We start from the raw sequence: 14,616 nt of genomic DNA on the forward strand, positions 1-14,616 counted from the left end.
TATAATATCTTGGGATAAGAAAAATGATTATAATTCACAAATATTCATTTAAAATTTTAAAATCACCCATTCACCTCCACCCCCAGGTGTTCCCTATTAGACTTTCAGTTATTCAAGTGGTATTCAGAACAAGTATTTAATGCTTGGTAGGTGACCGTCGGACCTCGACCGTCCCTTAATTGCTCCTCGACCGATTGAACAAGTATTCTAGAAGAAAGAGAAGGTGTTTGTACCTTTCAACCAATTGAGCTGAACAAGTCGACCGGTTCCTCATTCGGTTTAAATGGTTGAGCTGTTTTTGGCTCAACAACAATCTTTTTTAACTTAAAACCTTTTAAACAAGTTTGGAAAACATTTGACATAAGGTTTTAGTTGAAAACATGAAATCATCCAATTTTAAAGGATTTAAAACAAAATTACTTTTGGATGATTTTGGTGCATAAATTAATAATGTAATGCATGAAAGACCTAGTGTACCAACAATCTAACAAAGAGATCCTATGAAGCTTTCGTCTTGAAAACCACTTTTCTTTGAGCTCTTCTTCTTCTTATTAATTTTCCTTTGGCTTAATTTTGTCCTTGTGATTGCCACTTTAGAAATCTTCTTACCTAATCACACTTGAAATAGAATCATTAGTTCCAAACCTTGTTTTGTTTTCATCAAAATCGAGATTAATCAAACCTTGGTTTCACAATATATATATATATTATAAAAGAAACTAACTAAGTCATTTAAAATAATTTTTTGTCAATGACATTTCTAATTTTATTAAGTTCCATGACTTTTTAGTATCAATTAAATAGGCTTTTGAGTATCAAATTATTTATGAAAATTAATAAATTTTATGTTTCAAATATAGTTTGATTGAAAATTTATTTGCTTAATGATTAAAAAAATAAATAAATAGAAAAGCACATGTAATTCAAAGGAAGATCATATTTAAAGATTTTTGACATTGGTATTAGATGGTGAAAAGCGAAAAAAATGATATTATATTCAATTTTTTTTTATGGTTTTTATTTTTATTTTATTTTTTAATATTTTCCTTTTGTTTTTAAAAACGGGTGGAAATAACTTCTATTTGTTCTTTAAAAGTTGTTTTTCTATTTCACTTCCATTTTAAAAACCGTTCCTAGAGAATAATGACAAAAAAACTCTTATGAATTTTTAAAAATGGTTTTTTGTTTTTAAAAACAAAAAAACTATTTTTTAATCACATGGTCAAATAGACTCTAAATTTCATAAGGAATTCTAATATGATTTTTTTTCTTTTTTCTTTTAGGACTTTTTTCATTGTAATATCATTCTCTCATTGATAGCAAGAACCTTTTTCATTGTAGAGAGTTTGAAAATAACAATAAGATCAATTAGCATTGATGAGAGATTTTATCAATTAGTTGATAATCGATTTTGAGTCTAGTTGGATTATCTAATGATTATTCGGTCAAGCCCATTATTGGTGTTGCATTTGATCAAGTAAAAACAAACCAAATTGCTTATGCATCTCACTCATACACACTAGGCATTAAATCACCATACATCTCTCTTAATGACTAATTATCAAATTAGAGGGAAAATTGAGCCTCACATGTAATAACTTTATGCCCATGAATTGTAGGCATCTTTGAAAAAAAAAAAAAATATCAAAAACTTTAAACTTCTAAAAGTGCTAAAATTTTAATCTATGTAGTTATTTTTGAGTTCTTTGAAAACTAATTTTCAAAATTCTAAAGGAATTGATTTTTTTTTATTAATTCTCAAATATGTATCCCAAAGGTAGATATATGACATGATTTATACTCAACTTAACACACTAAGACACAAATCATCTAACCTAGCACAAATTCATGGTAGTACCCTAATTATTGATCTGAAATTATTCTAGAGTTAGAAAGCTGGATAAAAGAGTAAAAATGATGCAAAAGGAAGTATTTCCAAGAACCTAGGGTCGTAGATGGCTCAACCAAGCATGAAAGGGGATTTAAGGCTTGAGTAAAATGATAAAAACCAAGGCAAAGGCATATATAGAATCCAGGAAGAAGCAAGAGAGATGAGTGAAACACTTTATGAAAGGGATGGAGAGATGACTCAACCATGTTTGGAGGGTAATTGGAGGTCAAGACAGGCTAGGAAATATTATAAAAAAAATATAAAATGGATGTGGGAAGGATGTAAAAAGACACATGATATAAGTTGAATTTGAAATGCCTTAGCCATTTCAAAGCAAGAAATGCAAGGAGAAAAACTTCTAGAAACTAAATTTGACATTCTAAGATGAATTTGAAATTCCATGCTAATTTTGAATTCATTAGTGCCCAATTTGAAATGGATACTTACCAAATCAAAATCAGTCTCTTCTAGCTTTGCTAATTTCAAATGCACCAAGAGGATTTAGAATTTGTAATTTTTTAGGTTTGACACAATTTTGATTTAGTTTTTTTTTTTATTAAAGTGGTCAGTTATGTTATGCCATCTCATGGTCTAAATACACTATATAAACCTAGTTTTAACATTTAGAGTTTTGGATTTGAAGTTTTCGATAACTTAATAATGGGCTTGGTTATTTTCTTTTTTTCTTTTTTCTTTATTTTTTATTGAGATATGTTGATTTACTACATTATTTAGTTTTTCCTATGGATTATGGATATGATAGACACACCCATGAGGCCTAAGGCTTTGGGGTGTGAAACATGAATGATAAGTGGTTCATGCTAAAATCTTTTAGTTTAAGGTTTAAAAAGAAAATCATTTTGAAAAAGGAAAAAATAACAAAAAGAGTTTAAACTGTATTTGAAACTTATCGTTCTTGAACCAAAAATAAAAAAAAGCTAACAATTTATAGTGATTAGGTCATCTCTATAGGGAATTTTAGATTAACTATTCTAGAAGTATAGGTTTTTGAGGCATGAGTGTTGGTTAGAAGATTAAAAAATCGACTTTTACATTGAGAGAAATAAGGGAACCTAAAAACTAGCAATTAAAGGAATTCCAACTCTAAGAGCATAAATTCACTAGAATTCCTTCTCTTAAGCTTGACTCATCAATAGGGCCTTGATCTTGTGCTTACGGCTTTAAGATCAAGCCTAAACGGTTCTAGTTGACATGAGCATTAACTATCTCAACAAGAGATCAACTTGATCTTATTGCTTTCTTTTGGATCCTTATAATAAGATGATTTAAGTGGATTCCTTCTCATGTTAAAGGGATTGTGTTTGGTTCATAAGACCTGTTGTAGTGAAGCAAAATGTACGTGGCCAAGGTTGTTTGACTTGTGACTTTCAAAACCAGAGCAATAAAGCCTTTCTCTCCATGGTTACTCCTTTTATTCATTGTAACCACTGACCTAAGTTAGGTCATTTTCTCCCTTTCACAACTAAACTAATAGTTAATTGAACTAGGATATGGAAATCTTAGTTTCTCTCACCTCTTAGAGTGGAAAACACAAAAATAAATCATATAACTGTGAAGAAAACACATAAACAAAAATTGAAACACAAAACTAAAACTAAAACTAAAATATTTGTTAAAAAAAAAACAAGGAAAGATTACAAAAAGAAAGAAAAGAAAATACAAGATTACAACTATAACAAATACACTCCTACTTCTAACAACAATCTAATTTATTTCCTTATGATTCCTCTTTACTTGTTTATATTCACAATTCTTGTATTTATAGGTGAAAATTTCCTTTCTCTCCAATTGCTCTAATGTTGTCCTTGTTTAGTTATGCCTTCTACCCATGCTGGTGACTTAAGGCATGAGTTTGCATGTAGTAGATAATAGGTCACAAGCCCAAGCTTCATCTCATTGTTATTTACATTAGGCACTAATGTGTAGTTGATTCTTTATAGTGGGATGTTGAATTAACTTCAGAATTGGATTATGAGGAAGTTGATACTCCTATAGGTCTCAATGGTCCTTGCTTTGAGCTTATTACTATGTTGACACAACTTATGAGGGTTGGATTGATGGTAGGTTCACTTTTGTGCATAAGGGCTTTTGTGTAATCAAGCAAGGTTGCATAACAAGGTCTCTGGATTGTGTTAATTGATTGCTTAGATGACTCTGCATAGTTAATTAATTAATTAGGACCCGTTTTAGGCTAGAGTAAGTGACCTAAACCCAAGTAGGCTTAAGTCACTTAAGCTTAGTGAGGAAACCTTATAAATACCCATGTCTATGTGTAGGGAGGGTATAAGTACATCATGTTTACAAATAACTACTCTAGGCTTTTGATATGTTTACCTAATGCATAAGAAATTTGATGCCTTGGATAAATTCATTGAATTTAAAGAGAAATTAGAAAACCAATTGGGTAAACATATCAAGGCACTTCAATCTGATCAAGGTGGAGAGTACATGTCTACTTGGTTTGATTCTTTTCTTAAAAAGCACAAGATTATGTTCCCAATTGAGTGCACTAGGAACTTCATAAAAAAATGAAGTAGCGGAAAAAAGAAATTGAACATTGATGAACATGGTTAGATCTATGATGAGTTTCTCATTACTTTATGTATCCTTTTGAGGAGCTGCCTTGGATACTATGTCTTACCTTCTTAACCTATTGACTTTCAAGTTGGCCCATTTATCTCCCATAGAGAGGTGGAAATGTCGCAAACCTAGTTTGCAACACTTTCACATTTAGGGGTGCTTAGCACATGTGCTAAAATCAAATGTAGACAAGTTGGAAGCAAGTCTTGAGATATGTCAATTTGTAGTCTTGAGATATGACTAGAAGGTATTTGTAAGTATAAATGTTAGATTTCTAGAAAATAACTATATGATGAGTAATAGGGCAAAACATGATATAGATTGAAAGGCACTTGAAGACACTTCTGCATAACATAAGGGATTATAGGTCTAAAGATTCCTATACCTATGATTCAAGCAAATTTTAGTACACTAGTGCCTCATCGTAGTGGGAGGGTTATTATACAATCAGATAGGTTTATATATTTAGGAGAGTCTTTTGAGACAATTCCAGACTGATCCCATAGATTACGATGAAGAAATGAGTAATGATAATGTTATTCTATGGCACAAAGCTATGTAGACAAGGTTAGAATCTATGTATTCTAATAAAGTGTAGGATCTTATAGAAACACTTGAAATGAATAAACCCATAGGGTGCAAATGGTCTACAAGAGGAAGAGAGGGGTAGATGGAAAGGTTGAGACATATAAGACTAGGCTGGTAGCAAAGGGTTATAGTCAGAAACCTAGTTTCGACTATACAAAGACCTTCTCATTAGTAGCCATGTTCAAATCCATCATAATAGTCCTATCTATTATGGCACATCTAGATTATGAGATATGGTAAATGAATATTAAAATAACATTCTTGAATGGTAATCTTGAAGAGAGCATCTATATAATGCAACTAGATGAATTCATAGCAAAGAGCCAAGAGCGCATTGTGTGTAAGTTGAATAAACCATTTAAGGGTTAAAGCAAGCATCTTGCTCATGGAATAGGTGTTTTGATTAGGCTATTAAGACTCTTGATTTTAATCAAAATGAGGATGAGCTTTGTATGTATAAGAAGATGCAAGGAAGCATGGTGGTATTTTGATTTTGTAGTTGATGACATTCTACTAATTGGGAATGATGTAGGGTTATTGTCATTAGTCAAGACATGGTGATCTACTTAGTTCCAAATAAAAGATCTGGATGAAACACAATGTATTCTTGGGATTAAGGTTCTTCGGGATCACAAGAATAGGAAGATTGTGTTGTCTTAAACCACCTAAATTAAGAAGCTTTTGGTTAAGTATGTGATGTAAGACTCTAAGAAGGATTTACTACCTTATGCTTTAACAGTAGGTAACCTTATGTATGCAATGTCATGTACCAAACCAAATATTTGCTTTGTTGTAAGGATAGTGAGTAGATATCAATCCAATCTAGGCATGAAGTATTGGATAATAGTTTACCTTATACTCAAGTATCTTCGGGGAATGAAAGATTATATATTGGTGTATCTTGTGATGAATTGTTAGACCTTGGGTATACGGATTTGGACTTTCAGTCTGATAAAGACTCTTACAAGTTTACCTTCGAGTTTGTGTTCACTCTAGGTGGTAGAGTTGTTAATTGGAGAAGTGTAAAGGAATCTTGTATTGCTGACTCCATATGTAAGTCAAGTATGTTACAACTTCTATAGCAGCAAAAGAAGCTATTTGGCTTCAAAAGTTCCTAATAGAACTTAGGTTAGTACCCTTGGTTATATTGCCCTTGGTACCATTTTGTGACAATAGTAGGACAATGGAATGAGAAACCATCAGAAGGATAAGCACATTGAAAGAAAGTATCACTTGATACATGAGATAGTAATGAGAGGAGATTTGGTTGTGGAGAAGATCATTTCTACCAAAAACCTAGAAGTTGCATTTATGAAGACTTTGTCTACTAGAGTCTTTGATGGTCATAGGGATAACTTAGGTGTCAAATGTTTCCCATCATGCTTCAGGGCTAATGAGAGTTTATTGGGATTGAGCCCTAGAAAGAATGACATGTTATAATAGATTGAGATTCATTTTATAAATTTATTTTCTTTTGTTTCTTGGTTTCCCATTTATCATCTTATATACATTATCTAGTTATTCGAGCATATACACCCATATCACTTGTATTATATATGACTTAGGTGCATTAGGAGTTACACAAAAGATCCAAGTCATGGGTTCCTTACAAACTGATGAGTTATCCATATCCAGTTCGTGGATTTGGGCAGTCCATCTAAGACTATAGTGCACTATCTCCGAATTGGAGAAATGACTTGTCTTGGTCCTCGGGGATGGTTTTCTTATGGTGACTAGTGTATGTGATGCACACTGGATAGGACTTGTGGTGAATCATGACATAAGGCTATTAGCTATTATGATTCACCAAGTTACTATACTGTATAAACTCAACATTGAGAGGATATTAAGCTTGTGCCAAAGTTAATAGGAGGCTTTGACCTATGGTGAGACCCTAAGGTGGTCACATATTCCTAGGGATTGGGTCATTATTGAATTAGTTGCATTTAGGGTTTAGGTCACTTAGTCACACCTTCGTTTGGCTCACTTAGTGGCACCTTAGTTTAGCTCACTTAGTTACACTTTAGCTTTGTTCACTTAGATGAACTTTAGTTTAACTCACTTAGTTACACCTTAGTTTACCTCACTTAGTGGCACCTTAACTTAGGTTACTTAGTTGCACCTTAACTTAGGTCACTTAGTTGCACCTTAGCTTAGTTCATTAGTTGCATTTAGAGTTTAGCTCACTTAGTTACACCTTAGTCTAGCTTACTTAGATGCCCTTTAGTTTAGCTCACTTAATGGCACCTTAACTTAGTTCACTTAGATGCACTTTTATTTTAGCTCTTTTAGATGCACTTTAATTTAGCTTAGTTCACTTAAGCTAGATCAAATAGTTGCATTTTAGGAAATTTCTTAGTTACATCTTAATTTAGTTGCACTTTAGGATAGTTCATCTAGATACATTCTTAGTTCATTACATTTAATTATACTTTAAATTAGTTCATCTAGGTGCATTTTAGGATAACATTTCATATCATCTTACATGGCATGTGCATGAGGTCTTATTTGGGTAGATAAGGAAGACACTAAGGCATTGATATTTTGAAGTGTTTGAGTAGGAATGATTCTCTTGTGACAGGAAGACATATATTCAAACATTGATATTTTGAAGATTTTTATTTTTTTATTTTTATATTAGGAGGACTCTTTAAAGAGGTGCATGACATTTATCACACAACAATAAAGATTGAGATGACCGCCATATTGATTGAGAGAAATTTTCTGGGAAGGACATGAGATGGAGATGGAAAGTGAGTCTCGCCATGGAGTGGTGACGCATGTGAAAAATGCAAGTCCACACTCATGGATTAAGACAATGTGTCCCTTTGGGTGATCCAACGAACATGTAATTTAAAAGACAATGGTCGTAGCATTTACTTTAGTGGAAATTTGACATATGATCCTTAGAGCTAAAGTACGTCAATTGATCACATAGTAAGTGAGATCTATAGCTTAATAATTAGAGAGGTAATCTTGATAGGTAATGACATTTCCTTATTAGATTACGAACACTAGTTCATGAAGAGTCTACATACAATGATTAGTAGGTCACAAACTCGAGCTTCTCTCATTTTTATTTACATAGGGTATTAGAGTCTAGTTGATTATCTATAATGGGATGTTGAATCAACTTAAAAATTAGATTTTGAGGGAGTCAATACTCTTATGGGCCCTAATGGTCCTTGCTTTGAGCTCATATATCATGTTGGCTTGATTTATGAGGGTTGAATTATCTTTAGGTTCACTCTTGTGTATAATGGTGTTTTAGTAATTATGTAAGGTTGCACATGGGATAGTGAACAAGGTCTTTGGATTGGGTCAATTGATTAAGTAGATGACCTTATGTGATTAATTAATCAATTAAGACCCATTTTTGGCTAGATTAAGTGACCTAAGCCCAAGTGAGCATAACTCAATTAAGCTTACTAGGGGAACCCGATAAATACCTTCTTAGGGGTTAAGATTTCCAAGGTTTTTTTACTATTGTCTTCCATATCTAGAGAGAGAGAGAGAGATCCAAGACATCATCATTTCCAAAGTCCACTCTTTAGAGTGTCAAGGTCATGGTTTGAGTTATTGGGCCAAAGTACTCTAGGTGTACGAGACCTTTAGAGTATTCAAACATCTTCTTCACTATAAGGAAATGATCTAGGAACATCCAAATATAGGTATGAATAATTATTTTATACTTTTATTAATCTAAATGGTTTTTAAAAGTTATGTTATGCTCATATTAGTTTCTAGAGAAGTTTAGGGTAGATTTGCATGTACCTATTCGATCCAAGGCATGGGAACAGAGTAATCCATGGTTCCCAACACTTGGGTCTCATAATCTAACTCAAAAAGGTTACTAATTGATTAATTAACCTAATAAGGTTCCAATTAATCAATTAGCCTAGTCCAAAGATACCACTCACTTACCTTTCTACTGTTGGGAACCCTAGATTACTTTGTTCCCATGTTATGGATTGTATAAAGTGTAGGCAAATCTATCTTAGGCTTTCTAAATCTATCACTGTGAATAAATGATATTAAAAAACAATATAGATACCATAGAAAACATAAATCTAGAGAATAAAGCCACATACCTTTGATTTGAATGTTACCAGATCAATTCCAATCGATATAGATAACTCTAAAGTTATAATGGATCTTGCAAACGCCATGATATTTCGTTTAATGACTCTTCCTTACGTCTAGGCACTGAGATGGTGGAGATCTCAAGGGTGAAGTTTAAGGTTGTCTCTCTAGATTAAATGGGAGATGGTGGAGATCTCAACAGCCAAGTGCACTCGAGTACCTTGTGTATATTACAATGAGACACCAAGTGCTTGGGTTTGTGACCTACTATCTACTACATGCAAACTCCCCATGAATCGGTATTTGTAATCTAACAAGTTAGTGCTATCACCTATCAAGATTACCTTTCCAATCCGTGAGTTATAGATCCCACTTATTATGTGATCAATTGACATACTCTAACTCTAAGGGGCATATGTCAAATTCTATTAAAGAAATTACTGTGGCCACAGATTTCATGATCACATGTCCTTTAGATCACCCAATGGGACACATTGTCTCAATGATATGAGATATCATGATGCCTCTATTGAGAATAGTTGTTGCCACCAGTCTCCATCAATAGTGACCCAATCCATAAGGAAATATGACCACTTTAAGGTCTCACCTATAGGTCAAAGCCTCATGTTGATTTTGGCCTAAGCTCAATATCCTCTCAAGGTTGAAAGTCCATATAGTATAGTAGTTTGGTGAATCATGACAATTGATAGTCTTGCATCATGATTCATCGTAAGTTCTGTCTAGTATGCATCACATACACTAATATACTCACCATGGGAAACCCATCCCGATGGCCAAGACAAGTCATCCCTCCAATTAGGAGATGGTGCACTATAATCTCTACTAGATTGCCTAAATCCATGAACCAATTGTGGACAACTTATCTACTTACAAGGAACCATGACTTGTATCTTCTGTGCAACTCCTAATATACCTAAGTCATGTACAATGTAAGATACATGAGTTGAATGTTCAAATCGACGTCAATACACCAAAGGGATAGCAAGGGGATAGTTAAGTTTAACTTTGATACATCATGTCTTGCTTTTAAGGGCTCAATCCTAGCATCTACAACCTTGTGTGATTAACAAAAAGCCCTTATACACATAACTATCTTAAAAATTAATCCAACTCTCATAAACCATGTCATCAAGGAACATGAACTTGAGTGAAAACCTAGGGTCCATAGGATAGTATTGGCTACCTTAGAATCTAATTTTGAAATTGACTTAACATCCCACTATAAAGAGTCAATTGCACTTTATTACCTTATGTATATTACAATGAGACATCAAATTCTTAGGTCCATGACCTGTTATTCACTGTATATAGTCTCCCTATGAAGTGGTCATCTATAGTATAACAAGGTGAAAACTATTAGCTTTTCAAGACTACCTCAACCATCCTTGAGTTACAGATCCTTTTATCATATGATTAAATGACAAACTCTAACTTACTAAGAGCATATGCCAAATTTCACTAAAGTATAATTATTGTAGGCTCATGGCTTTCATGATCACATGTCCTTAGGACCTAAGAGGACACACTATTTCAAAGTCTATGAGACATCATGGTGCTTCTATTCAAAATACCTATTGTTACTAGCTTTCATCAATAGTGACCTAATCCATAGGGAGTATATAATCACTTTAGGATCTCACCCATAGGTTAAAGCCATTGTTAATTTTGACACAGGCTCAATATTCTCTCAAGTTTGAAAAAATAATGCATCCAAGTCATCAAGTATAATGCAAGAGATACTAGGATAGAATGCTCATAAAGTATAATACATGAAATAAGGATAGATAAAAGTGAAATTAGAATATTATCGAATAAATAATGAATTCCAAATTTGTTATGTCATATCATGCTTTTAAAGGGTTTATCCTAATAATTATGATTTCAAAATTTTCACTCCAAGACATTACCCCATTTAGCTCTTTTGCATATTTTTTTTTGACATTTTAGGAAATTTTTTTTCAGGTTAGTTCGGTAGAATAGTATAAACACCATAAGGATGATAGATGATAGGAAAGATAGGATTTTTCATTAATATTTTTAAGTTTAAATAAAATCTCTCATTGTTTAGTTTAATTCAACACATAGTGTTAATTTAAGCATAAGTGGCTAAATCCTCTCACTAGAGATGTAGTAATGAAGCTGAATGATCTAGGAGGGAGGGTGATAAGTTTCCAATAGATGTGATATTTTTTCATGGTAATAAATTTGTAATCTTTAAATCTTCTATACAAGTTAAATTCTTTATTAGTTCATCCTCGTTAGAGATATATAAGATGCATGCTAGAGGACTTTTGATGCATAAAGGATTATGATCAATGGCTAACTTGGTGGGATTCTATGTGATTGATAGTAAGTAGAATCTACCAAATGAACATTGGGTTTTAAATGTTTTAAAGATTAAAACTTTTTATAATATTATTTGTTGGAAGACTATTAAAGAATGGATTTCAAGTTAAAACATGGTTCTAAATTTGAATAACCTATATCGATGATTCATTCTTGGAAAGACAAATATTCTTTAATCAATACTTGTTATCCTTAGATTATAGGTCTGAAACCAAATTTGTGAAATTTTCTAGATTTAACTATCTTAGTTTTCCTAGTTTATCAATCAAATCACAATTTCAATCTAATCACGTTTTCATAAAAATCACTACTTGCCCAATTCCCTGAGGAAGATAACATAGAATACTACAAGCCATGGTTATCTTTTCTATGATTTTTCTTTGTTAAAATAGAGCCTTTAAAAGCATGAAATGATGTAATAAACTCTTGGATTTTATTATTTATTTAATAAAGTTCCAAGTCACTTTTATTTATCCTATTTCCATGCATTATATCTTGTAAGCACTCTGACCTGCATATTTTGCATTATACATGACTTAAGTATTAAGAGTTGCATGGAAAATCTAAATTATGGGCTCCTTGCAAATAGATGAATTGTTCACAGTCAATTCATGGGTCTATGCAACCCATTCGAGGCTATAGTGCACCACCTCCTAATTGGAGAGATGGCTAGTCTTGGCTATTGGGATGGTTTTCCCATGGAGAGTGCACTAGTGTGTATGGTTACACATTGGACAAGACCTATGTCGAGTCATAATTAAGACTATCAAGAAGTCATGACTTCACCAAGCTACTTCATTTTGTTGTCTGTCAACCTTGAGAGAATATTGAGCTTATGCTAAAGTTAGTAGTGGCTTTGACCTATGGGTGGGATCATAAGTTGATCATATATTCCCTATCGATTAGGTCACTATTGATGGAAGTTAGTAGCAATAGGTATACTTAATAGAGACACTATGATATCTCTTGGGATTGAGACAGTGTGTCTCCTTGGGTGATCCTAAGGAGGTGTGTTTATGGAAACTATGGTTAGTAGTTCCTTAAGTGGAACTTGACATGAGCTATTTGAGAGTTTAGACATGTTAATTGAACACACAATAAGAGGTTTGTAACTCAAAGATAGTAGAGGTAGTCATGAAAGGCTAATAACTTTCACTTTGTTAAACTATAACCACTGGTTCATGGGGATAATGAACACAATGGATAGCAGATCACAAACCTGAACACTTAGTGTCTCATTATTATCTACATAGGATACTGAAATTTAATTGATTATCTATAATGAGATGTTGAATCAACTTCAGAATTGGATTTAGAAGGATCCAGTATGCCTATGAGTCCTAATGGTCCCCGCTTGGAGCTCATATACCTTGTTGGCATAGGTTATGAGGGTCGGATTGGCTCTTGGTTCACTTTTATGCATAAGGGCATTTTGATAATTATGCAAGGTTACACAAGGGTAATTGAAGAAGGTCTCTAGATTTGGCTAATTGATTAATTAGTAGGTTCTATTGAGTTAATTAATCAATTAGGACCCATTTTAGGTTAAATCAAGTGACTCATGCCCTTAGTGAGCTCAAGTCACTTAGTAGGGAACCCTATAAATATCCCCTTAGGGGTTAGGGTTCCCATAACTTTTTCTAGAGAGGGTTCTTCCATCTCTAAAGAGAGTGAGAAAGTCAAAGTCTCCACTCTCCCTTCAATCCCTAGCGGAAGTGTGTCAAAATCAAGGTTCAAGTCATTGGGTTTATGAGATTTTTGCGATTTCGTTCTTCATTTTCACCACGTGGATTTGATTCAGGAACATCCAAATCTAAGGTATGTATTTTGTTATCACTTTCTAAATCCCTTTAAAATTTAAAAATGCTTCTTTTTTCTATTATACATAGGATTTAGAAAAGCCTAAGATAGTTATGCATGTTTCTAACCTGATCCAGGTTTGGGAAATAGAAAGATCTAGGTTTTTTCCATCATTTTTGACCAAGATCACTACATAATTAGGCTTAAGTAGTCTTACACAGCAAAGAAGAAAAATACTAGTGAAAAAAATGGCAACATTGGTAAAGAATCGATAACGAGTTTTATCTAAATTAATTAAATGCTGGTTAATGTTAGTTTAGTTTTTTATTTTTATTTTTAGAATAGTTATTTTTTGTTAATCATATGATTTTTTTTATTAATTTATGGTTTTGTTTTTAGTATTTTTCTTTTTATTTTTTTTCTCCTTGCTTTTTACTCTTGTTTGGAAAATGGGCATTTTAAGTAGGCTTCGAAGAGAAATTCAACCAACTCAAGCAAGTATAGACAACTTAACAAATCAAACCACCAATAATAATCAACATTTTAGACATTTCTAAGCTTATAGATCGACAAAGGATCATCATACCTCATAGGGTCAACAAAATGTCATGCTTCATTGCCTCCCTTAAGAACATGTCATGATCCTACCACAACTAGTGTTACTGTTGCCTATTTTTAGAGGAAATGAAAAGAAAAATCCTTACTCTCACATTAAGGATGTAGAGGAAATCTTCTTTACATTTCAAGAAGCAAACATCATGCTTATTGAAGTCTTGAAGATGAAAGTTTTTCCTTTCACACTAATGGACAAGGCCAAGATATGGTTTAACACTCTTAGACCACAAAATATCATAAGATATACAAATCTGCAATCAATTTTCCTATAATGGTTTTTCCCTTCACCTTAAACCAATGCATTGAAGAGAGAGATTTCCAATTTCAAATAATTGGAGTAGGAATCTTTATTTGTATGTTGGGGAAGATTCAATGAGATGTTTGGTGCCTACCCACATCATGGATTTGAGAGTTGGATGTTGGCGAGTTACTTCTATAAAGCAATGTCTCCCTAAATAAAGCAACTTATGAAAACAATGAACGGAGGCAACTTCATGAGCAAAAGTCTAGAAGAGGTCTTTTAATTTTTAGATTATGTGGCTAGAGTATGAAGAAGTTGGGAAGATTCATTGAGTAAAAATTCAATCAAGGAAAAAAGCACCACCAAAGAAAAAATTATGGTATCTATGAACTTCTTGAAGCATTCAATGTCTAAGCAAAGATAACTTCTC

This window comes from Vitis riparia, chromosome 6 (assembly GCF_004353265.1).
Source record: "Vitis riparia cultivar Riparia Gloire de Montpellier isolate 1030 chromosome 6, EGFV_Vit.rip_1.0, whole genome shotgun sequence".
Classification (NCBI taxonomy): Eukaryota; Viridiplantae; Streptophyta; class Magnoliopsida; order Vitales; family Vitaceae; genus Vitis; species Vitis riparia.